The sequence below is a fragment of the Rhinoraja longicauda genome, chromosome 13 (genome assembly GCF_053455715.1).
Source record: "Rhinoraja longicauda isolate Sanriku21f chromosome 13, sRhiLon1.1, whole genome shotgun sequence".
Taxonomy (NCBI): domain Eukaryota; kingdom Metazoa; phylum Chordata; class Chondrichthyes; order Rajiformes; family Arhynchobatidae; genus Rhinoraja; species Rhinoraja longicauda.
Genome location: NC_135965.1, coordinates 48,480,689 through 48,506,500, shown reverse-complemented (window position 1 = coordinate 48,506,500; position 25,812 = coordinate 48,480,689).

Sequence of the window (25,812 nt, the reverse complement as noted above, 5' to 3'; positions counted from 1 at the left end):
TCCTACACCCACTAGGGACAGTTTTTACATTTACCAAGCCAATTAACCTACATACCTGCACGTCTTTGGAGTGCGGGTGGAAGCCGAAGATCTCGGGCGACACGGTGGCGCAGCGGTAGAGTTGCCGCCTTACAGCGAATGCAGCGCCGGAGACTCAGGTTCGATCCTGACTACGGGCGCCGTCCGTAAGGAGTTTGCACGTTTTCCCCGTGACCTGCGTGGGTTTTCTCCCAGATCTTCGGTTTCCTCCCACACTCCAAAGACATACAGGTTTGTAGGTTAATTGACTGGGTAAATGTAAAAATTGTCCCTAGCGTGTGTAGGATAGTGTTAGTGTGCGGGGATCGCTGGGTGGCGCAGACCCAGTGGGCCGAATGGCCTGTTTCCGCGCTGTATCTCTAAATCTAAATCTAAAAATCTCGGGGAAAACCCACGCAGGTCGCGGGGAGAGCGTAAAAACTCCGTGCAGACAGCGCCCGTAGTCGCGATGGAACCCGGGTCTCCGGCGATGTGAGGCAGCGACTCTGCCGCTGCGCCACCGTGCCGCCACGTAGACATGAAGGGCGCGCGGGTTCTGAGTAGATGGCCCGCTGGCAACGGTTGTGAAAGATGCTTTCCGAGCACAAGTTGTGCTTTCATTCAGAGGTTTGGTGTGACTCTGGGCAGATGGCCGGTGTTTCCTGTGGGTAATTCCCTTGCCAGTGGGTGCTGGCACCACATCTGAAGAGAATCCTCCTCCTTGTGGTCTTTTAACAACATCTGGCATGGGTGGGGCACGGTGGCGCAGCGGTAGAGTTGCTGCCTTACAGCGAATGCAGCGCCGGAGACTCAGGTTCGATCCTGACTTCGGGCGCCGTCTGTACGGAGTTTGTACGTTCTCCTTGTGGCTAAAGGGATCGGGGGTATGGAGAGAAGGCAGGTACAGGTTACTGAGCTGGATGATCAGCCATGATCATATTGAATGGCGGTGCAGGCTCGAAGGGCCGAATGGCCTAATCCTGCACCTATTTTCTATGTTTCTATGTTTCTGCCCCATTGAGTTACTCCAACTTTTTGTGTCTACCTTCGTTTTAAACCTGCATCTGCACTTCCTTCTTACACAAAATATGTGTTATGTTTAACCGTGACACCGTTGTAATGGAGATTTAGAACAGGGCAGAGGAAAAGCAATCAAGTATAAAAGCAAAATATATTTTTTAAAAAGCTCAACTCAATAAAGTCTTGCTGTGGGGATGGTTTTGCGACGTTTTGCATTTAAGAGGAGATTTATATGTGTGTTGTCTTGTAACCACTTGAATGGGTACCTGTGAAACGGTCAGAACAGAAGCTGACTTCATTAAGGGCCAATCTCGTACAATGATTCAATTTTAATGTCACGACCATAACTCAGAGATGCCAGGAGAGAATAAAAACTGGGAATAAACACCACAAACGTAAGGGGAAGGCACAAATATATACAGTATTTGCAGCTGCCTATTCTGCTACCAGAAACATAGAAACATAGAAACATAGAAAATAGATGCAGGAAAAGGCCATTCGGCCCTTCGAGCCAGCACCGCCATTCATTGTGATCATGGCTGATCATCCACAATCAGTAACCCGTGCCTGCCTTCTCCCCATATCCCTTGATTCCACTAGCCCCTAGAGCTCTATCTAACTCTCCCTTAAATCCGTCCAGTGAATCGGCCTCCACTGCCTTCTGTGGCAGAGAATTCCACAAATTCACAACTCTCCGGGTGAAAAAGTTCCTTCTCACCTCAGTTTTAAATGGCCTCCCCTTTATTCCTCAACTGTGTGACCCCTGGTTCTGGACTTTCCCCAACACTGGGAACATTTTTGATGCATCTAGCTTGTCCAGTCCTTTTTATAATTGTATACATCTCTATAAGATCCCCTCTCATCCTTCTAAACTCCAATGAATACAAGCCTAGTCTTTTGAATTTTTCCTCGTATGACAGTCCCGCCATCTCGGGGATCAATCTCGGCGTTGCAAACAGTGGACTTCGGAGTTAACAAGGTATTAACTAAGTCTGCAGGCTCAAATGTTCTCCTGTTCCACTTGGCTGCCCGACAGCAGAGAGTGATTGGAAATCCTTCCCTCCCACTAGGCTTTGGACGCCTGGCGAAGCTGTGGTATTTTCAGTGCAGTGCTCTCAGTACAACTGATCTGGATGAGCAGAGGCTCTGAGCTATAAACCCATTAATGAGAAAGAAAAGGTGAAAAAAGACCAACTGCAAAGTGCTCCAAAGGTTTAAAGTTGCAGACAGAATTTTTTTGTTTTCTCTCCGAGAACACAAATCCTGTCAATTCCTAAGGTGCTAGTTTGTTTAAGTTTGAAGCATAAATTTAACTTTATTAACGAGAAAGCAACTTTTGTTTAGTTCAACGATACGGCATGTAATCAGGCTCCTCGGCCCACCGGGTCCTCGCCGACCATCGATCGCCCGTTCACACACTAGTCCTACGTTGTCCCACTTTCTCATCCACTCCCTACGCACTAGGGGGCAATTTACAGAGGGGCCGATTAACCCACAGACCCGCACGTTTTTGGGATGTGGGAGGAAACCCTCACGGTCACGGGGAGAACGTGCAAACTCCACGCACGCAGACAGCACCAGAGGTCAGGATGGAACCCGGGTCTCCGGCGCTGTGAGGCAGCAGCTCGACCCGCTGCGCCACCGTGCACTTTACCGTCAAAGTAGCGAGCAGATTTTTGAAATAAACAGCTATCAAAAGATCTTTCAAAGTGGATGCTGTTCACTTGAATTAAAATTTCAATTAATTATATGTATTAAAATCAATTTGCTTTACTGGAAAAGTATGAATGTGTTTCCTTTTCTGTCAAGACTAGCTCCCTCTTTTGTGATTTTCCAAGGGTTGACTTCTTCAATATTATATTTAATCATTTTTCACGTTAATTGTAGCCCATCTCTAATTGTCGTTTTACCCACCTTCGTGTCAGTCATAGAGGTAGACAGCATGAAAACAGGCCCTTCGGCCCGCCTTGTCCATGCTGACCAAGTTGACATACTGGGCTAGACTCAAAATGCTGGAGTAACTCAGCGGGTCAGGCAGCATCTGTGGAGAACATGGATAGGTGACGTTTCACAGAGTGCTGGAGTAACTCAGCGGGTTTCCTAATCTGAGGAAAGACATTCTTGCCTTAGAGGGAGTACAGAGAAGGTTCACCAGATTGATCCCTGGGATGGCAGGACTTTCATATGAAGAAAGACTGGATAGACTCGGCTTGTACTCGCTGGAATTTAGAAGACTGAGGGGGGATCTTATTGAAACATAAAATTCTTAAGGGGTTGGGCAGGCTAGATGCGGGAAGATTGTTCCCGATGTTGGGGAAGTCCAGAACAAGGGGTCACAGTTTAAGGATAAGGGGGAAGTCTTTTAGGACCGAGATGAGAAAACATTTCTTCACACAGAGAGTGGTGAGTCTGTGGAATTCTCTGCCACAGAAGGTAGTTGAGGCCAGTTCATTGGCTATATTTAAGAGGGAGTTAGATGTGGCCCTTGTGGCTAAAGGGATCAGGGGGTATGGAGAGAAGGCAGGTACAGGTTACTGAGCTGGATGATCAGCCATGATCATATTGAATGGCGGTGCAGGCTCGAAGGGCCGAATGGCCTACTCCTGCACCTATTTTCTATGTTTCTATGTTTCTATGTCACCTACCCATGTTCTCCAGAGATGCTGCCTGACCCCCTGAGTTACTCCAGCACTCTGTGAAACGTCACCTATCCATGTTCTCCACAGATGCTGCCTGACCCGCTGAGTTAGCCCAGCACTCTGTGTCTATCTTGAGTTGATCTTGATGCTCAGCTTGAGGTTGAGAAGGACGTGACATGGGCTGAAGACCTGGACTGGTGCCCCGCTGGAAGCTGTCCAGTGAAGCTGCTCCCATCACCTCCACCATCGGTGGAACTCTTTCCCAAAAACCTTCATCGCGTCAACCTCCATTCCTTCGGGAAAAGACCGAGCCAAAATTGGAATTGGAGCGATAGATGAACAATGTGAAATGTCTGCATTTGCCCTAGTTCTCCCAGCACACTACGTGCCTGCACTCTCATTAAAAACCTATAGCATCTGATAACCATCCACACTGCAGTTATTCCCAGCTGCAGATGCTTGCTGTGCCACCTAAAATCAACACCATCAGATTTTCCCCTCTCTGTATTCACTAATGAAATGCAAACTACCATTTCCAATCAACAAAACGAGACACTAAGTGCTGGAGTAACTCAGCGGGTCAGGCAGCACCTGTGGAGAACATGGATAGGTGACGTTTCACAGAGTGCTGGAGTAACTCAGCGGGTCAGGCAGCATCTGTGGAGAACAAGGATAGGTGACGTTTCACAGAGTGCTGGAGTGACTCAGCAGGTCAGGCAGCATCTCTGGAGAACATTGTCAGGTTATGTTTCTGGTCAGGACCCTTAGAGTCATAGAGTCACAGTGTGGAAGCGGGCCCTTCGGTCCAACTTGCCCACACCGGCCAACATGTCTCATCTACACTTGTCCCATCTACACCAGTCTCATGTGCCTGTGTTTGGCCCAAATCCCTCTAAACCTGTCCTATCCATGCACCTGTTTAACTGCTTCTTAAACATTATGATAGTCCCAGCCTCAACTACCTCCTCTGGCAGTTCGTTCCATACACCCACCACCCTTTGTGTGAAAATAACTACTCCACAGATTCCTATTAAGTGTTTACCCCCTCACCATGAACCTATGTCCTCTGGTTCCCGATTCCCCGTCTCTGGGCAAGAGAAGTGGGGCAGGACAAAGCCACCTTCTCAGCCTGTGCCCTCTAGTTTTAGAATCCTCGATCTTGCGGAAAAAGTTTGTGAAACATTCATTTTATCCGTGGTAACCCGTGACCTTGTACAACTCAATTAGGGTGGCACGGTGGCGCAGCGGTAGAGTTGCTGCCTTACAGCGAATGCATCGCCGGAGACCCGGGTTCCATCCCGACCACGGGTGCTGTCTGTACGGAGTTTGTACGCTCTCCCCGTGACCTGCGTGGGTTTTCTCCGAGATCTTCGGTTTCCTCTCACACTCCAAAGACGTGCAGGTTTGTAGGTTACTTGACTGGGTAAATGTTTAAAAAAATTGTCCCTAGTGGGTGTAGGATAGTGTTAATGTTCGGGGATCGCTGGGCGGCGCGGACTCGGTGGGCCGAAGGGCCTGTTTCCACGCTGTATCTCTAAAAAAAAAAATCTTTGGATTCCTCTCACACTCCAAAGATGTGCAGATTTGATGGTTAATTGGCTTGGTAAATGTAAAACTTGTCCCTAGTGTGTGTAGGATAGTGTTAGTGTGCAGGGATCGCTGGTCAGCACGGACTCGGAGGGCCGAAAGGGCCTGTTTCCGCGCTGCATCGCTAATCTAATCCAATCTAATTTAGGCCATCTACACTACAAAGACAGCAGTAACCTCATCTCAAGAGAGAGTCACATGCTGGAGAAAGATTTGGTACCCCTTAATGAGAGGGGAGAGATTTAAGAGGGACGTCAGTGGCAGCTTCTTCACTCAGAGGGTAGTCCGTATCTAGGACGAGCTGCCAGAGGAAGCTGTAGAAGTGGATACAATTCCGACTTTGAAAAGACACTTGGACCAACGTTGTCAGGAAGGCTTTACTTTAGAGATACAGCGCAGAAACAGGCGCCCTTCGGCCCACCGGGTCCACGCCGACCAGCGATCCCCGCACACTAACACTATCCTACACCCACTAGGGACAATTGTTACATTTACACCAAGCCAACTAACCTACAAACCTGCACGTCTTTGGAGTGTGGGAGGAAATCGAAGATCTCGGAGAAAACCCACGCAGGTCACGGGGAGAGCGTACAAACTCCGTACGGACGGCGCCCGTAGTCAGGATCGAACCTGAGTCTCCGGCGCTGCATTCGCTGTAAGGCAGCAACCTTGGATGATCAGCCATGATCACATTGAATGGGCGGTGGTGGCTCGAAGGGCCGAACGGCCTACTCCTGCACTTATTGTCTATCGTCTATCGTCTAACTCTACCGCTGCGCCACCATGACCGCCCAACCGGGTTCCAAGGAAGACACAAGAGACTGCAGATGCTGGAATCTTAAGCGCTGGGACTCAGCGGTCAGGCAGCATCTGGGGAGGGAATGGATGGGTGACGTTTCGGTCTGAGAAAGGGTCACGACCAAAAACATCACCTGTCCATCCCTTTCCAAGTTGCTGCCTGACCAGCTGAGTTCCTGCAGCACTTGGCGTTTTACTCAACGATTTAGAGGACGAAGGGCCAGATGCAGGCAAATGAGAATAGCTCAATAGAAGCTGGTTGGAATGGACAATGTGGGCTGAAGGGCCTGTTTCCCATACTGTACAGTTCCATAAACTCTATAAGTCTCGAAGGAAGGTAGACACAAAATGCTGGAGCATCTCAGCGGGTCAGGCAGCATCTCGGGAGAGAAGGAACGGGTGACGTTTCGGGTCGAGACCCTTCTTCAGACAGATGTCAGGTGAGGGGGCGGGACAAAGATAGAATGTAGTCTTCCCATCTCCAAGACTAGTGGGAAAACTGGGAAGGGGGAGGGGATAGAGAGGGAAAGCAGGGACTACCTGAAGTAGGAGAAGTCAATGTTGATACCACTGGGGTGTAAACTACCCAAGCGAAATATGAGGTGCTGTTCCTACAATTTGCGCTGGGCCTCACTCTGACAACAGAGGAGGCCCAGGACTGAAAGGTCAGATTGGGAGTGGGAGGGGGAGTTGAAGTGCTGAGCCACCGGGAGAACAGGTAGGTTAAGATAAGTCTAGAAGGAATGTGTACAGAAGCAAACGTTGTTTTGTGTAGAAAGAGGGCGATGTGGAGAAAGGGACTAAAGGGATGAAACGAGATGAAAGTCGGGACTAATCAGGGCAGAGTTTCTGATGTATCTTTTGGATGGTCCTTGGTAACAAGTGGAAACCACACTCACGAAGGCACCTTTGCCTTAACAACTACATCACACGATGGTGCTACCAGAAGTTACAAAAGTTATGCTTAAGCCACTGAAGGACGTTGTAGGACAAAGGGCAAAAGTTTGGACCGAACAGTCGCTCTGAAAGAATATTTGAATGAGCAGGGAATATTAGTGAGGTGGAACGGTTTGGAGAGGGATTTTGAGAGCTTTTATCTTTGGCAGCTGAAGGCACAGCTGTCAAATTGTGAAGCCATTGAAATCCGGGTTGCGCAAGAAGTCAGAATTGGAAAAAGATTAGAATGTAGAGTGTGGAACAGTGAAGGACAAGAAGAGGCCCTTCGGCCCACAATGTCCATGCCGAACATTATGCCAAGCTAACATAGACACAAAATGCCGGAGTAACTCGGTGGGTCAATCCCAGCCTGAAACGTCACCCATTCCTTCTCTCCCGAAATGCTGCCTGACCCGCTGAGTTACTCCAGCATTTTAGACAATAGACAATACACAATAGGTGCAGGAGGAGGCCATTGGGCCCTTCGAGCCAGCACCACCATTCAATGTGATCATGGCTGATCATTCTCAATCAGTACCCCGTTCCTGCCTTCTCCCCATACCCCCTGACTCCGCTATCCTTAAGAGCTCTATCTAGCTCTCTCTTGAATGCATTCAGAGAATTGGCCTCCACTGCCTTCTGAGGCAGAGAATTCCACAGTTTCACAACTCTCTGACTGAAAAGGTTTTTCCTCATCTCTGTTCTAAATGGCCTTCCCTTTATTCTTAAACTGTGGCCCCTGGTTCTGGACTCCCCCAACATTGGGAACATTTCTGGACTCCCCCAACATTGGGAACATTTTGTGTCTACCGTCGATTTAAACTAGCATCTGCAGTTTTTTCCGACACTGTTGTACTGGAGCGTTTGCCCAGAAACTGGCTCAATCTCACCACCACAGCTGGGGGGTTTAAATTCAGGTAATTGCATGAATCTGCCATTAAAACACACGCTGGGCCCACCGTCTATAACTCTGACATTACTGGATTGTCGTAAAACTGCATCTGGACCACTCATGACTTTCAGGGAAGGAATTTTGCTTTCATAAGGTCATAAGTTCATAAGTTCATAAGTGATAGGAGCAGAAATAGGCCATTCAGCCCATTAGGTCTACTCCGCCATTCAATTATGGATGTTCTATCTTTCCCTCCTAACCCCATTAGAAAGATTGAAACATAGAAAATAGGTGCAGGAGTAGGCCATTCGGCCCTTCGAGCCAGCACCACCGTTCAATAGACAATAGACAATAGGTGCAGAAATAGGCCATTCGGCCCTTCGAGCCAGCACCGCCATTCAATGTGATCATGGCTGATCATTCTCAATCAGTACCCCGTTCCTGCCTTCTCCCCATACCCCCTGACTCCACTATCCTTAAGAGCTCTGTCTAGCTCTCTCTTGAATGCATTCAGAGAATTGGCCTCCACTGCCTTCTGAGGCAGAGAATTCCACAGATTCACAACTCTCTGACTGAAAAAGGTTTTCCTCATCTCAGTTCTAAATGGCCTACCCCTTATTCTTAAACTGTGGTCCCTGGTTCTGGACTCCCCCAACATTGGGAACATGTTTCCTGCCTCTAACGTGTCCAACCCCTTAATAATCTTATACGTTTCGATAAGATCCCCTCTCATCCTTCTAAATTCCAGTGTCTACAAGCCTAGTCGCTTCAGTCTTCAATATGATCATGGCTGATCATCCACAATCAGTACCCCGTTCCTGCTTTCTCCCCATAACCCCTGACACCCGTACTAATCAAGAATTTATCTATCCCTGCCTTAAATATATACATTGTCTTGGCCTTCCACAGATTCACCACCCTCCGACTAAAGAAATTCCTCCTCATCTCCTTCCCAAAGGAACGTCCTTTAATACTGAGGCTGTGCCCTCTGGTCCTAGACTCTCCCACTAGTGGAAACATCCTCTCCACATCCACCGTATCCAGGCCTTTCATTATTCGGTAAGTTTCAATGAGGTCCACCCTCATCCTTAGATCTTTGGAGCGTTGAGTGATACAACATGTTTCTATGTTTCTATCCCGATGTTGGGGGAGTCCAGAACCAGGGGTCACAGCTTAAGGATAAGGGGGAAGTCTTTTAGGACCGAGATGAGAAAACATTTCTTCACACAGAGAGTGGTGAGTCTGTGGAATTCTCTGCCACAGAAGGTAGTTGAGGCCAGTTCATTGGCTATATTTAAGAGGGAGTTAGATGTGGCCCTTTTTGCTAAAGGGATCAGGGGGTATGGAGAGAAGGCAGGTACAGGCTACTGAGTTGGATGATCAGCCATGATCATATTGAATGGCGGTGCAGGCTCGAAGGGCCGAATGGCTTACTCCTGCACCTATTTTCTAACATGAAAACAGGCCCTATGTGCAAGTTGTCCATCCTGACCACGGTGGCGCAGCGGTAGAGTTGCTGCCTGACGGCGCCAGAGACCCGGGTTCCATCCTGACTACGGGTGCTGACTGCACGGAGTTTGTACGTCCTCCCCGTGACCTGCGTGGGTTTCCTCCCACACTCCAAAGGGTTTGTAGGTTGATTGGCTTCGGTAAAAATGTAAGTTGTCATGAGTGTCCATGTGCAATGTTGCAACTTCCAAGTCTCCTGGAAAGTCCGACCTTGGCCCAGGGAGATGTACGGTTCCTCATTCCCACACGTTAAGGCCGGGTGCAGTGGGGTCACTGGATGGGTGAAGTACCTAATTTGAGGAAGGACGTCCTTGCTATTGAGGCAGTGCAGCGTAGGTTCACCAGGTTAATCCCCGGGATGGCGGGACTGTCATATCAGGAAAGATTGGAAAGACTGGGCTTGTGTTCACTGCACACACTAGGGACAATTTACAATTTTTACCGAAGCCAATTAACCTACTAACCTGCACGTCTTTGGAGTGTGGGAGGAAACCGAAGCACCCGGAGAAAACCCACGCAGGTCACGGGGAGAACGTACAAACTCCACAGTGAGTGTAGAAGGATGAGAGGGGATCTTACAGAGACGTATAAAATTATAAAAGGACTGGACAAGCTAGATGCAGGAAAAATGTTCCCAATGTTGGGGGAGTCCAGAACCAGGGGCCACACAGTCTAAGAATAAAGGGGAGGCCATTTAAAACTGAGGTGAGAAAAAACATTTTCACCCAGAGAGTTGTGAATTTGTGGAATTCTCTGCCATAGAGGGCAGTGGAGGCCAATTCACTGTATGAATTTAAAAGAGAGTTAGATAGAGCTCTAGGGGCTAGTGGAATCAAGGGATATGGGGAGAAGGCAGGCACGGGTTACTGATTGTGGATGATCAGCCATGATCACAATGAATGGCGGTGCTGGCTCAAAGGACCAAATGGCCTCCTCCTGCACCTATTTTCTATGTTTCTAAGTAGGGGACGGCTCAGCCCAGCGCCATCGACTCCGCCCACCACCGCCACGAGCAGCTGCCGCAGGCTGTGCTCCGCCTGCCCGGTCCGTCAAGGGTACTGACCCCCCGCCCCCCACCATCACAGGGGTCTACAGGAGGCGCTGCCTCAAAAAGGCAGCCAGCATCATCAGAGACGCACACCACCCTGGCCACACTCTCACTGACCCACACCACCCTGGCCACACTCTCACTGACCCACACCACCCTGGCCACACTCTCACTGACCCACACCACCCTGGCCACGCTCTCATCTCGCTGCTACCATGGGGGAGAAGGTACAGGAGCCTGAAAACCGTGACCTCCAGGTTCAAGAACAGCTTCTTCCCAGCAACCACCAGGCTCTTGTTTCCAAATACACAGGACAAGATGTTAGAAATCCAAAGTGCCAAATGTCAATTTCCTCCCGGTGGTAATGGGAGGCTTGAAGACCACCACCTCCAATAAGCTCTGATCTACATAGACTTGGAGGCATTGGTTTCGTCTTTTTACAATAGACAATAGACAATAGGTGCAGGAGGCGGCCGTTCGGCCCTTCGAGCCAGCACCGCCATTCAATGTGATCATGGCTGATCATCCACAATCAGTTCCTGCCTTCTCCCCATACCCCCTGACTCCGCTATCCTTTTAGCATTGTATTATGGTTTGTTTGTTATTTATGTGAACGTATGTGTGCGTGTGCGTTTTATATATGTGTACATATCATAAGTTCATAAGGAGTAGTAGAATTAGGCCATTCGGCCCATCAAGTCTACTCCGCCATTCAATCATGGCTGATCTATCTCTCCCTCCTAACCCCATTCTCCTGCCTTCTCCCCGTAACCCCTGACACTCGTACACACACAAATATATTATATACATATGTTCCCATATTGTGTCGTGCTGCTGCAAGTTAGAATGTCATTGTTCTCTCTGGGACACATGACAATAAAAAAACTCTTGACTCTTGACAAGAGCAAACATTTGTTTATTAGTTTAGAGATACGGCGTGGAAACAGGCCCTTTCAGCCCACCGGGTCCGCGCCGACCAGCGATCCCCGCACACTAACGGTTTTTACGGGGGTATGGGGAGAAGGCAGGAACGGGGTACTGATTGTGGATGATCAGCCATGATCACATTGAATGGCGGTGCTGGCTCGAAGGGCCGAATGGCCTACTCCTGCACCTATTGTCTATTGTCTATTACCTTTACCAAGCTAATTAGCCTACATACCTGTACGTCTTTGGAGTAAAACGATGTTAGAATTGGTCCCACCAGTTGCCCATCAGGTTCATTTGGTTAAAATTCCCCTCACGATGAACACTTCTTTGTATAAAAGTAAATCAATTACCTCAGACTTAAATCTAATTGACTTTCCTGGCCATTGCAGGGAGATGGAGATGCGTGTGCATGCGTATGTGTGCATGAATATTTTACACTCTGCAGCTTGCAGGCACAGCTAGGCATTAATGCAACCGAAAATATATTGTGCAGAAGCACTTTGTTTAAATTACCTGCCGTAATGGCACTCAATTCTGTTTTGTGTGCTTCACTGAGTGTTATTTATCGTTCCACAGTGTGACATTTGCCACCAGGCAAGAGCAAATTATAAAGTGAACCAGCTCCATACACAGAGCAAGGCAAGCCCGATTGCCGTTCAATGTTTTAACTCACCTCAAGGTCCAGGGGACATCGACGAACTGCGCAAGGTTGTACTCTGGAAGTCAACGCTTTTGAAGGTGCCTTGCTTCTAACAAGAGGCAGCTTTCCTCATTGAGTCTGAAGAAGGGTCTCGACTCGACTCACCCATTCCTTCTCTCCAGAGATGCTGTCTGACCCGCTGAGTTACTCCAGCATTTTGCGTCTATCTTCTCCTGAGATGCTGCCTGTCCCGCTGAGTTACTCCAGCATTTTGTGTCTATCTTCTCCAGAGATGCTGCCTGTCCTTCTCAGTTACTCCGGCATTTTGCATCTATCTTCTCCTGAGATGCTGCCTGACCCGCTGAGTTACTCTAGCATTTTGCGTCTATCTTCTCCAGAGATGCTGCCTGTCCCGTTGAGTTACTCCAGAATTTTATGTCTATCTTCTCCAGAGATGCTGCCTGTCCTGCTGAGTTACTCCAGCATTTTGTGTCTATCTTCTCCAGAGATGCTGCCTGTCCCGCTGAGTTACTCCGGCACTTTGTGTCTATCTCCGGTGTAAACCAGCGTCTGCAGTTCTCTCCTACACTGCTAGACTCATTATTTTATAGACATGCCGTGACTTATACCAAACCTCTTGAAGCACATACACTTGTGTGGGTGTGTGATGTGTCTGGCACTGTGAAACAGGCCATCAGGCAGTGAATGAATAAATATATCTGTACGCAAGGTATCAGTGATGGGGCAGTCGTGCAGCGGGTAGAGCTGCTACCTCACAAGGCCAGAGACCCCGATTCGATTGGAGTTTAGAAGGATGAGAGGGGATCTTATAGAGATGTATAAAATTATAAAAGGAGTGGACAAGCTAGATGCAGGAAAAATGTTCCCAATGTTCGGGGAGTCCAGAACCAGGGGGCCACACAGTCTAAGAATAAAGGGCTAGGCCATTTAAAACTGAGGTGAGAAGAAAACTTTTTCACCCAGAGAGTTGTGAATTTGTGGAATTCTCTGCCACAGAGGGCAGTGGAGGCCAAATCACTGGATGAATTTAAAAGAGAGTTAGATAGAGCTCTAGGGGCTAGCGGAATCAAGGGATATGGGGAGAAGGCAGGCACGGGTTACTGATTGTGGATGATCAGCCATGATCACAATGAATGGCAGTGCTGGCTCGAAGGGCTGAATGGCCTCCTCCTGCACCTGTTTTCTATGTTTCTATGTTTTTCTATCATCCTGACCTTTAGACGTGTAGACTTTGGTGATGCCACACGGAAACAGGCCCTTCGGCCCACTGAGTCCATGATGACCAGCAATCACCCCGTACACTAGTACTATCCTACACACACACTAGGGCCAATTTACTATTTTTACCGAAGCCAATTAACCTACAAACCTGCACGTCTTTGGAGTGTGGGGGGAAACCAAAGCACCCGGAGAAAACCCACGCAGGTCACGGGGAGAACGTACAAACTCCGTACAGACAGCACCTGTGGTCGGGGTCAAATCCTGGTCTCTGGCGCCGTGAGGCAGCGACTCGATCTCTGGAGCTGTCTACGGTGTTGGTACGTTCTCCCTGTGACCGTATGGGGTTCCTCTAGCTTCCTCCCACATCCCAGAGACGTGCGGGTTTGTAGTTTGATCAGCCCACTGTAACTTGTCCTGGGGTGTGTAGGGGGCAGAATCTACAGGCAGTCGACAGCTTTACCTATCTGGGCAGTACACTGAGGTCAACAACAGGATTGCCAAGGCCAGCACGTCAACTTCAAGAACTGACTGTTCACTTGCTGCCTAATATATCCCACCCCTTTACAGGTGCCATTGTAACAAGATAATCAATGTTATTCACTTCACCTGTCAGTGGCTGATCGGTGTATGTACATGAATACACGTCAATAACATTTTGATGGGACTAGATAAGGTGATCGATAGTCAGCGTGGGCAAGTTCATAAGATCATAAGTGATAGGAGCAGAATGAGGCCATTCGGCCCATCAAGTCTACTCCGCCATTCAATCGTGGCTGATCTATATCTCCCCCCCCAACCCCATTCTTCATATGAAGAAAGACTGGATAGACTCGGCTTGTACTCGCTGGAATTTAGAAGATTGAAGGGGGATCTTATAGAAACTCACAAAATTCTTAAGGGGTTGGACAGGCTAGATGCAGGAAGATTGTTCCCGATGTTGGGGAAGTCCAGAACAAGGGGTCACAGTTTAAGGATAAGGGGGAAGTCTTTTAGGACCGAGATGAGAACGTTTTTTTTCACACAGAGAGTGGTGAATCTGTGGAATTCTCTGCCACAGAAGGTAGTTGAGGCCAGTTCATTGGCTATATTTAAGAGGGAGTTAGATGTGGCCCTTGTGGCTAAAGGGATCAGGGGGTATGGAGAGAAGGCAGGTACGGGAAACTGAGTTGGATGATCAGCCATGATCATATTGAATGGCGGTGCGTACAGGCTCAAAGGGCCGAATGGCCTACTCCTGCACCTATTTTCTATGTTTCTATGTTTCTATTCTCCTGCCTGCTCCCCATAACCCCTGACACACGTACCAATCAAGAATATATCTATGTCTCCCTGAAATATATCCACTGACTTGGCCTCCACAGCCGTCTGTGGCAGTGAATTGCACAGATTCACCACCAATGCTGGGCTGAAGGGCCTGATTCTGTGCTGGATGAATGACTCTATGATGACTCTTTAACATTTAATTAAACTGCCCAGGCCGCCTTGTTCATTTAATGCCAATACTGTAACATTCTTGCCGCTGTGCCGTGAGTTTAAGATTTAATCACAAAACCCCTGATGTTGATAGGAGCAAATCAATTGCAGCATATTTCAAAGGAACATGAAGTGAATATTAATTGAACGTTACGTCTCTTAATAAAGATTTAGGGAGGAAGGGGAGTGAAAAGTTTTAACCTTGCGCTAATCTTTATTTTTCAAAAAGCAAGAAACGACTTCAATAAAAGTGACTGATTTCAGTGGACTGGTTGAAGTTGCAAATTAGCGGGACATTTGGAAGGAAGACTGTGGTAAGCATTGTGGCTGCCTTCTTAATCAATGGGTCTGTCATACCCTCCCCTCTGTTCACTGGCTTCAGGGAGAACCATGATTCTGTGACGACTCCTGAGGGTTTTAAGGGCCTGTCCCACTTTAGGCGATTGTTTAGGCGACTGCCGGCGGCTGTCAAAGTCGTAGCAGATCCCCGAACTTTTCTTTTACCCGACGACAATGACCACGACAATGACCACGACAATGACCACGACAATGACCACGACAATGACCACGACAATGACGAGTCAGGTTGAGATTACAGCGTCTTCGGAAACATCGCGAAATTCCCACGCTGTCAATGCTTCTCCGGCGTCCTAGTTTTCGCTGAAATCACTGACAAGTCGGTAAGTACTTGAGAGTTTTGAACTATAACACCTTGTATGGGATACTTGAAAACCAAGCTTCACTGTAACAAGGAATAAACCGGATTTACTTCCAGTTTACTAATAGCTGTATTAAAAAAAATATTTAAAAAAGTGGTTCAGTGGATTTATGTGAAAAGTGTGTGGGCATTCTTTGAAAATGTACAGGAGATGCATATCTGGTTTCTGGGTTGCATGTCTGGGTTTGGAGCCCACTTTAAATGTAATGGCTGATGGCCATAAACATCGCGAAAATTCCCACGCTTACCTGACCGTCAAACTGTCGCCTCCAATCTACCTGTCAAATGTCCTGACGGTAAATAAATTGGTTATACACAAGCATTTTATGGCATTTTGAAATTACTTTACTTATTTTAATATTACGTGCTTCTAAATGCTTCTTAAGAGAACCTAGCAAACCTGGGGACAGCGTGCGACAGACAGCGCCAGCAATAAGCTACGATACCTGGCGACAAGCCAGCTGTCGCCGAGAAATTTCACTCCGGTTGACTTCTCAGCGATGTGCTGAGATCCACTACGATTCTTGGAAGACTCCTCACGATCATGCCAGCGACACCCGGCAAACTGTCGGCGACAGCCTAGTCACCGGCAGTCGCCTTAAAATTGCCTTAAAATCGCCTTAAAATCGCCTTAAATTCGCCTAAGTGGGACAGGCCCTTAAGCCTATCCTTGGCCATACCCTCGGTACTGAGACTGACAGGGTCTGGGCAACAAAGATACTAGAGGAGCAAGATGGACCACTCCGTTGAAATCGCCTATACTGAAGTGTAGTACGCCATTTTAGTCGGCAAAACCCACCGTTTGTTGTGCCTCTCGCAGTGTAATCAGTGTTGTGGGGGGACAGTATGTGTGATGATACCACTAAAATGCAGAATATATCTCATCTATCAATTCACAGATTGTTGTTTTTTTTCTTGTTAAATGTTTCTGCAAGTTTCTGCCCACTAAAATGGCGCCGTGACGTACTACGGTTTTTAGGGTCGAGTGTTCTATCTTGCTCCTCTAGTATCTTTGCTGGACACTGCCCACTCCATGGGGTGTCTCAGCAGGGGGTGTGGAGGGAGAGACGAGAGTGAACATGTGTGCTAGCAGCTTGTTGTGTGAATAAAGCCACCCCACCTGGACTAACCAGGCGTCTAGCCTTATATTCAGGCTGAACTAATTGCTCGCACTACAATCCTCTCTTTTAGTTTAGTTTAGTTTAGAGATACAGCGCCGAAACAGGCCCTTCGGCCCATCGAGTCCGCGCCGAACAGCGATCCCCGTACACTAACACCGTCCTACACACACATTTACACCAAGCCAATTAACCTACATATCTGTACGCCTTTGGAGTGTGGGAGAAAACCAAAGATATCGGAGAAAACCCACGCAGGTCACGGGGAGAACGTAAAAACTCCGTACAGACAGCGCCCGTAGATGGGATCAAACCCGGGTCTCTGGCGCTGTGAGGCAGCAACTCTACCGCTGCGCCACCGTGCCACTCTGGTTTAGTTTAGTTTAGTTTAGTAATGTCTTGGCTTGTGTTGATAGACACACAATGCTGGAATAACTCAGCGGGACAGGCAGCATCTCTGGAGTAAAGAAATGGGTGCTGTTTCGGGTCGAGACCCTTCTTCAGAAAAATTAGCTGAAGAAGGGTCTCGACCTGAAATGTCACCCATTCCTTCTCTCTAGAGATGCTGCCTGTCCCGCTGAGTTACTCCAGCTTTTTGTGCAGAGATCAACAGATGGTGTAGGTGCAGGAGGAGGCCGTTCGGCCCATCGAGCCAGCACCGCCATTCACTGTGATCATGGCTGATCATCCACAATCAGTACCCCGTTCCTGCCTTCTCCCCATACCCCCTGAATCCGCTATCTTTAAGAGCTCTATCTAACTCTCTCTTGAAAGTATCCAGAGAATTGACCTCCACTGCCTTCTGAGATAGAGAATTCCACAGATTCACAACTCTCTGAGTGAAAATGTTTTTCCTCATCTGCGCTCTAAATGGCCTACCCCTTATTCTTAAACTGTGAGGCAACTGGTTCTGGACTTCCCCCAACATTGGGAACATGTTTCCTGCCACCAGCATGTCCCATCCCTTAATAATCTTATATGTTTCAATAAGATCCCCTCTCATCCTTCAAAATTCCAGTGTATACAAGCCCAGTCGCTCCAGTCTTTCAACGTACGACAGACCCGCCATCGCGGGGATTAACGAACTATGCAGGGGCAAAGTTCTTGTGACTAACCAATCTTCCAGCTGACTGATTAGCACGCAACAAAAGCTTTTCACTGTACCTCGGTACACGGGACAATAAACGAAACTCAACACTACTCAAGTGTGCAGGAAGGAACTGCAGATGCTGGTCAAAACCAAAGATGGACACAAAATGCTGGAGTTACTCAACGGGACAGGCAGCATCTCTGGAGAGAATGTATGAATGAATGAATTAATGAATGAATAAGTTTATTGGCCAAGTATATGCACATACAAGGAATGTGCCTTGGTGCTCCGCTCACAAATGACAACACAAACATACAGATAACAATTAAGAATAAAGCATAAACATATCAAAATAATAAGGATACAACATTACGGTCTAAACATGAGGGTGAAAATAAACCAGAGCAAAAAAGAGACTTCAGACTTTGGTTGTTGAGTAGAACTGTCACTCGTGGAAAAAAGCTGTTTTTATGTCCGGCTGTGGCTGCTTTGACAGTCCGGAGTCGCCTTCCAGAGGGAAGTGCTTCGAAGAGTTTGTGGCCAGGGTGAGAGGGGTCAGAGATGATCTTGCCCGCTCGCTTCCCGGCCCTTGCAGTGTACAGTTCATCAATGGGGGGGGAAGGTTGCAGCCAACAACCTTCTCAGCTGTGCGAACGATCCGTTGCAGCCTCCGGATGTCATGCTTGGTGGCTGAGCCAAACCAGACCACGATGGAGAAGGTGAGGACGGACTCAATGAGAGCAGTATAGAATTGGACCGTCATTGCCTGTGGCAGATTGTGCTTCTTCAGTTGCCGCAGGAAGTACATCCTCTGTTGGGCCTTTTTGACTGTGGAGTCGATGGTGGCCCCCCATTTAAGGTCCCTGGAGATGATGGTTCCAAGGAACGTAAATGACTCCACAGATGTGACTGTGGTGTTGTTTCATGGTGAGTTGTGGGAGGGGAGGGGGAGCTCTTCGAAAGTCTACAGCTAATTTTTCTGAAGAAGGATCTCGACCCGAAACGTCACCTATTCCTTCTCTCCACAGATGCTGCCTGACCCACTGAGTTACTCCAGCACTCTGTGAAACGTCACCTAACCATGTTCTCCAGAGATGCTGCCTGACCCGCTGAGTTACTCCAGCACCCTGTGAAACGTCACCTAACCATGTTCTCCAGAGATGCTGCCTGACCCGCTGAGTTACTCCAGCACTCAGTGAAACATCACCTATCCATGTTCTCCAGAGAAGCTGCCTGACCCGCTGAGTTACTCCAGCACTCCGTGAAACATCACCTATCCATGTTCTCCAGAGATGCTGCCTGACCCGCTGAGTTACTCCAGCACTTTGTGCGTGTATGTTCGTTGCAAACCGACATCTATGGTTCCTTCGTATCACCACCACTCTAACATTGTTTCGTGTACAGGTCAACATTGTACCTGTAACTTCAGTGTCAAAGATGAATTTTCCACTGACTCGAACTTAAAATCCATTGAACGAGAATTGACTTTGGATTTTGTACATTGCAGATGGTGTTCTGTCATCCACAAGCCAACATGATAAAATAATATCCTGACAATTTTTACGGCTTAGCCACAAAAATGATTGGAATAAATTGGTATCCTGGACTGGAAAGGCACACAGTTTCCATTCCGATCAGGGCCTGTTCCGTTGCCCAGCAACCCCGACACCTTCTCATTGTCGCCAGAAACACAAGTGAAAATCAATTTTGTTTTGAAGCCTTCAGAAGACGAGCTGCCCAGCTGGATGCGACGAGCAAGGATTAATATTTAATGTACGAGCAAGGAGCAGACATCACAGATTTATGAAAAGTTTATATCACAGCCAAAGGGGTTTTCTGTTTGCGATTGTACATGTGTTCCTGTCTTTCCTCACAATGCTACAGCACCAGCCTCATGCCAAGACTTGCATTCCTGTTCATAGACGCTCATCCAAATTAGAGTTAGTTTAGTTTAGTTTAGTTTAGAGATACAGCGCGGAAACAGGCCCCTTCGGCCCACCGGGTCCACGCCGACCAGCGATCCCCGCACACTAACACTATCCCACACACACACACACACACACACACACACACACACACACACACACACACACACACACACACACACACACACACACACACACACACACACACACACACACACACACACACACGAGGGACAATTTTTACATTTATACAAACCTGTACGCCTTTGGAGTGTGGAACGAAACTGAAAATACAGGAGAAAACCCCGCAGGTCACGGGGAGAATGTACAAACTCCGTACAGACAGCACCCGTAGTCGGGATCGAACCCGAGTCTCCGGCGCTGCATGTAAGGCAGCAACTCTACCACCGCGCCACCGTGACGCCCTGGTTATACAGCTTGGAAACAGGCCCTTCAGCCCAACCAGCCGACGCCGACCAACATGTCCCATCTACACTAGTCACACCTTTCTGCATTTAGCCCATATCCCTCCAAACCTATGATGAAAAAATAGGTCGACTGGGCTTGTATTCACTGGAATTTAGAAGGAAGAGAGGGGATCTTATAGAAACACATAATATTCTTAAAAGTTTTGAGAGGCTAGATGAAGGAATAATGTTCCCGATGTTGGGGGAGTCCAGAACCAGGGCCAAGGCTGGACACGTAGGATTCACAGTTTAAGAATAAGGGGTCGGCCATTTAGGACTAAGATGACGATAAACGTCTTCACCCAGAGAGTTGTGAATCTGTGGAATTCTCTGCCACAGAAGGCAGTGGAGGCCAATTCACAGGATGTTTTCAAGAGAGAGTTGGATTTAGCTCTTAGGGCCGAAGGAATAAAGGGATATGGGGAGAAAACAGGAATGGGGTACTGATTTTGGATGATCAGCCATGATCATATTGAATGGCGGTGCTGGCTTGAAGGGCCGAATGGCCTAACCCTGCAACTATTTTCTATGTTTCTATGTTTCTATCCATGTACCTGTCTAAATGTCACGGGGCGTGAAAACACGCCCTTCGGCCCAACTTGCCCATGCCACCCAACATGCCCCATCTTCACTAGTCCTACGTGTCCAGCCTTGGCCCACATCCATCCAAAGCTTGTGTTGGAAGAAACTACAGATGCTGATTTATACTGAAGGTAGACACAAAATGCGGGAGTAACAGCGGGCCAGGCAGCATCTCTGGAGAAAAAGAACAGGTGACGTTTTGGATCTGAAGAAGGGTTCCAACTCAAAATATTACCTATTCTTGCTATTGAGGGCGTGCAGCGTAGGTTTACTAGGTTAATTCCCGGAATGGCGGGACTGTCATATGTTGAAAGAGTGGAGCGACTAGGCTTGTATACACTGGAATTTAGAAGGATGAGAGGAGATCTTATCGAAACGTATAAGATTATTAAGGGGTTGGACACGTTAGAGGCAGGAAACATGTTCCCAATGTTGGGGGAGTCCAGAACAAGGGGCCACAGTTTAAGAATAAGGGGTAGGCCATTTAGAACTGAGACGAGGAAAAACTTTTTCAGTCTGAAAGTTGTGAATCTGTGGAATTCTCTGCCTCAGAAGGCAGTGGAGGCCAATTCTCTGAATGCATTCAAGAGAGAGCTAGATAGAGCTCTTAAGGATAGCGGAGTCAGGGGGTATGGGGAGAAGGCAGGAACGGGGTACTGATTGAGAATGATCAGCCATGATCACATTGAATGGCGGTGCGTACAGGCTCGAAGTGCCGAATGTCCTCCTCCTGCACCTAGTGTCTATTGTCTATTGTTTCTTTTTCGGGAGATGCTGCCTGACCCGCTGAATTGCATCAGGATTTTGTGATAATCTTCCCTCTAAACCTTTCCCATCCATATCCTTACTTGAAAGGAGTTTAGAAGAATGAGGGGGGATAGGGGTGGGGACCTCATTGAAATGTACCAAATAAAGAAAGGCTTGAATAGAGTGGATGTGGAGAGGATGTTTCCACTAGTGGGAGAGTCTAGGACTAGAGGTCACAGCCTCAGAATTAAAGGACATTCTTTTAGGAAGGAGGTGAGGAGGAATTTCTTTAGTCAGAGGACGGTGAATCTGTAAGATTCTTTGCCACAGACGGCTGTGGAGGCCATGTCAGTGTATATTTTTAAGGCGGAGATAGATAGATTCTTGATTAGTGCAGGTGTCAGGGGTTATGGGAAGAAGGCAGGAGAATTGGGTTAGTAGGGAGAGATAGAGCAGCCATGATTGAATGGCGGAGTAGACTTGATGGGCCGAATGGCCTAATTCTGCTCCTATCGCTAAGGAACTTATCACCCTATGAGATGACCACTTGGTGCAACAACTCAGTGGAAGGAGGGCAGCACAGGTGTTGCACAGCAGAGGCCGGATTGTCAGCTTTGGATGGACACAACATGCTGGAGTAACTCAGCGGGACAGGCAGCATCCCTGGAGAGAAGGAATGGGTGACGTTCGGCTCGAGACCCTTCCTCAGACTGCTTTGTGGTTTGGAGAGTGTGCTTTGAGCCTCTAACCCTCTGACCCAGGGAGGAGATGGCTTCCCACTCACCGTGCCACAGCCGACACTGGCTGCCATCAGTAAGCATCAATGCTCAGGAATTCCCTTTGTTCTCTCGGGCAGAATCCCGTGCATTATCACAGCAGATGGTTGGAAAATCAATGCGTAATCCTTCTGTGTTTGGACAGCTGCAATGATGAACTCTGCTGAAAGGGTAGCATTTCCGCGTGGTTTCTCCACCGCTCCCAAAACATTTATGCACCATATTCTCAAGTTCCTGCATAGTTCCCAAGTTAAATTTCATTAATATAAGACGGGGCGGCACGGTGGCGCAGCAGTAGAGTTGCTGCCTCACAGCGCCGGAGACCCGGGTTCCATCCCGACCACGGGCGCTGCCTGTACAGAGTTTGTACGTTCTCCCCGTGACCCGCGTGGGTTTTCTCCGGGTGCTCCGGTTTCCCCCCACACTCCAAAGACGTGCAGGTTTGTAGGTTAGTTGGCTTGGTGCAAATTGTAAATTGTAAATTGTCCCTCGTGTGTGTAGGAGGATAGTGTTGAGGGTATGGGGATCGCTGGTCGGTGTGGACTCGGTGGGCTGAAGGGCCTGTTTCCGTGCTGTATCTCAAAGCTAACCTAAACTTGGAGAGTGTTACACAAAAATGTGTGACAGACAGGAATGTTAAACATTCTTTGAATTTTAGTTCATAATTGGAGGGTCATGAAGTGACTCCCAACACCCTGTACACACCTGCACACAGCTGTATACACTTGTACACACCTGTACACACCTGCACAAACCTGTATACCCCGGTGAATCTGTAAGATTCTTTGCCACAGACGGCTGTGGAGGCCATGTCAGTGTATATTTTTAAGGCGGAGATAGATAGATTCTTGATTAGTGCAGGTGTCAGGGGTTATGGGAAGAAGGCAGGAGAATTGGGTTAGTAGGGAGAGATAGAGCAGCCATGATTGAATGGCGGAGTAGACTTGATGGGCCGAATGGCCTAATTCTGCTCCTATCGCTAAGGAACTTATCACCCTATGAGATGACCACTTGGTGCAACAACTCAGTGGAAGGAGGGCAGCACAGGTGTTGCACAGCAGAGGCCGGATTGTCAGCTTTGGATGGACACAACATGCTGGAGTAACTCAGCGGGACAGGCAGCATCCCTGGAGAGAAGGAATGGGTGACGTTCGGCTCGAGACCCTTCCTCAGACTGCTTTGTGGTTTGGAGAGTGTGCTTTGAGCCTCTAACCCTCTGACCCAGGGAGGAGATGGCTTCCCACTCACCGTGCCACAGCCGACACTGGCTGCCATCAGTAAGCATCAATGCTCAGGAATTCCCTTTGTTCTCTCGGGCAGAATCCCGTGCATTATCACAGCAGATGGTTGGAAAATCAATGCGTAATCCTTCTGTGTTTGGACAGCTGCAATGATGAACTCTGCTGAAAGGGTAGCATTTCCGCGTGGTTTCTCCACCGCTCCCAAAACATTTATGCACCATATTCTCAAGTTCCTGCATAGTTCCCAAGTTAAATTTCATTAATATAAGACGGGGCGGCACGGTGGCGCAGCAGTAGAGTTGCTGCCTCACAGCGCCGGAGACCCGGGTTCCATCCCGACCACGGGCGCTGCCTGTACAGAGTTTGTACGTTCTCCCCGTGACCCGCGTGGGTTTTCTCCGGGTGCTCCGGTTTCCCCCCACACTCCAAAGACGTGCAGGTTTGTAGGTTAGTTGGCTTGGTGCAAATTGTAAATTGTAAATTGTCCCTCGTGTGTGTAGGAGGATAGTGTTGAGGGTATGGGGATCGCTGGTCGGTGTGGACTCGGTGGGCTGAAGGGCCTGTTTCCGTGCTGTATCTCAAAGCTAACCTAAACTTGGAGAGTGTTACACAAAAATGTGTGACAGACAGGAATGTTAAACATTCTTTGAATTTTAGTTCATAATTGGAGGGTCATGAAGTGACTCCCAACACCCTGTACACACCTGCACACAGCTGTATACACTTGTACACACCTGTACACACCTGCACAAACCTGTATACCCCTGTACACAGCTGTATACACTTGTACACACATGTACACACCTGCACACAGCTGTATACACTTGTACACACCTGTACACACCTGCACAAACCTGTATACCCCTGTACACAGCTGTATACACTTGTAGACACATGTACACACCTGCACACAGCTGTATACACTTGTACACACCTGTACAAACCTGTACAAACCTGTATACCCCTGTACACAGCTGTATACACTTGTACACACCTGTACAAACCTGTACAAACCTGTACACAGCTCTATACACTTGTACACACCTGTACAAACCTGTATACCCCTGTACACAGCTGTATACACTTGTACACACCTGTACAAACCTGTATACCCCTGTACACAGCTGTATACACTTGTACACACCTGCACACACCTGTATACCCCTTTACACAGCTGTATACACTTGTACACACCTGTACACACCTGTATACCCCTGTACATAGCTGTATACACTTGTACACACCTGTACACACCTGTACACCTCTGTACACAGCTGTATACACTTGTACACACCTGTACACACCTGTATACCCCTGTACACAGCTGTATACACTTGTACACACCTGTATACCCCTGTAGACAATAGACAATAGACAATAGGTGCAGGAGTAGGCCATTCAGCCCTTCGAGCCAGCACCGCCATTCAATGCGATCATGGCTGATCACTATCAATCAGTACCCCGTTCCTGCCTTCTCCCCATACCCCCTCACTCCGCTATCCTTAAGAGCTCTATCCAGCTCTCTCTTGAAAGCATCCAACGAACTGGCCTCCACTGCCTTCTGAGGCAGAGAATTCCACACCTTCACCACCCTCTGACTGAAAAAGTTCTTCCTCATCTCCGTTCTAAATGGCCTACCCCTTATTCTCAAACTGTGGCCCCTTGTTCTGGACTCCCCCAACATTGGGAACATGTTATCTGCCTCTAATGTGTCCAATCCCCTAATTATCTTATATGTTTCAATAAGATCCCCCCTCATCCTTCTAAATTCCAGTGTATACAAGCCCAATCGCTCCAGCCTTTCAACATACGACAGTCCCGCCATTCCGGGAATTAATCTAGTGAACCTACGCTGCACGCCCTCCATAGCAAGAATATCCTTCCTCAAATTTGGAGACCAAAACTGCACACAGTACTCCAGGTGCGGTCTCACCAGGGCCCGGTACAACTGTAGAAGGACCTCTTTGCTCCTATACTCAACTCCTCTTGTTACGAAGGCCAACATTCCATTGGCTTTCTTCACTGCCTGCTGAACCTGCATGCTTCCTTTCATTGACTGATGCACTAGGACACCCAGATCTCGTTGAACTCCCCCTCCTCCTAACTTGACACCATTCAGATAATAATCTGCCTTTCTATTCTTACTTCCAAAGTGAATAACCTCACACTTATCTACATTAAACTGCATCTGCCATGTATCCGCCCACTCACACAACCTGTCCAAGTCACCCTGCAGCCTTATTGCATCTTCCTCACAATTCACACTACCCCCCAACTTAGTATCATCTGCAAATTTGCTAATGGTACTTTTAATCCCTTCGTCTAAGTCATTAATGTATATCGTAAATAGCTGGGGTCCCAGCACCGAACCTTGCGGTACCCCACTGGTCACTGCCTGCCATTCCGAAAGGGACCC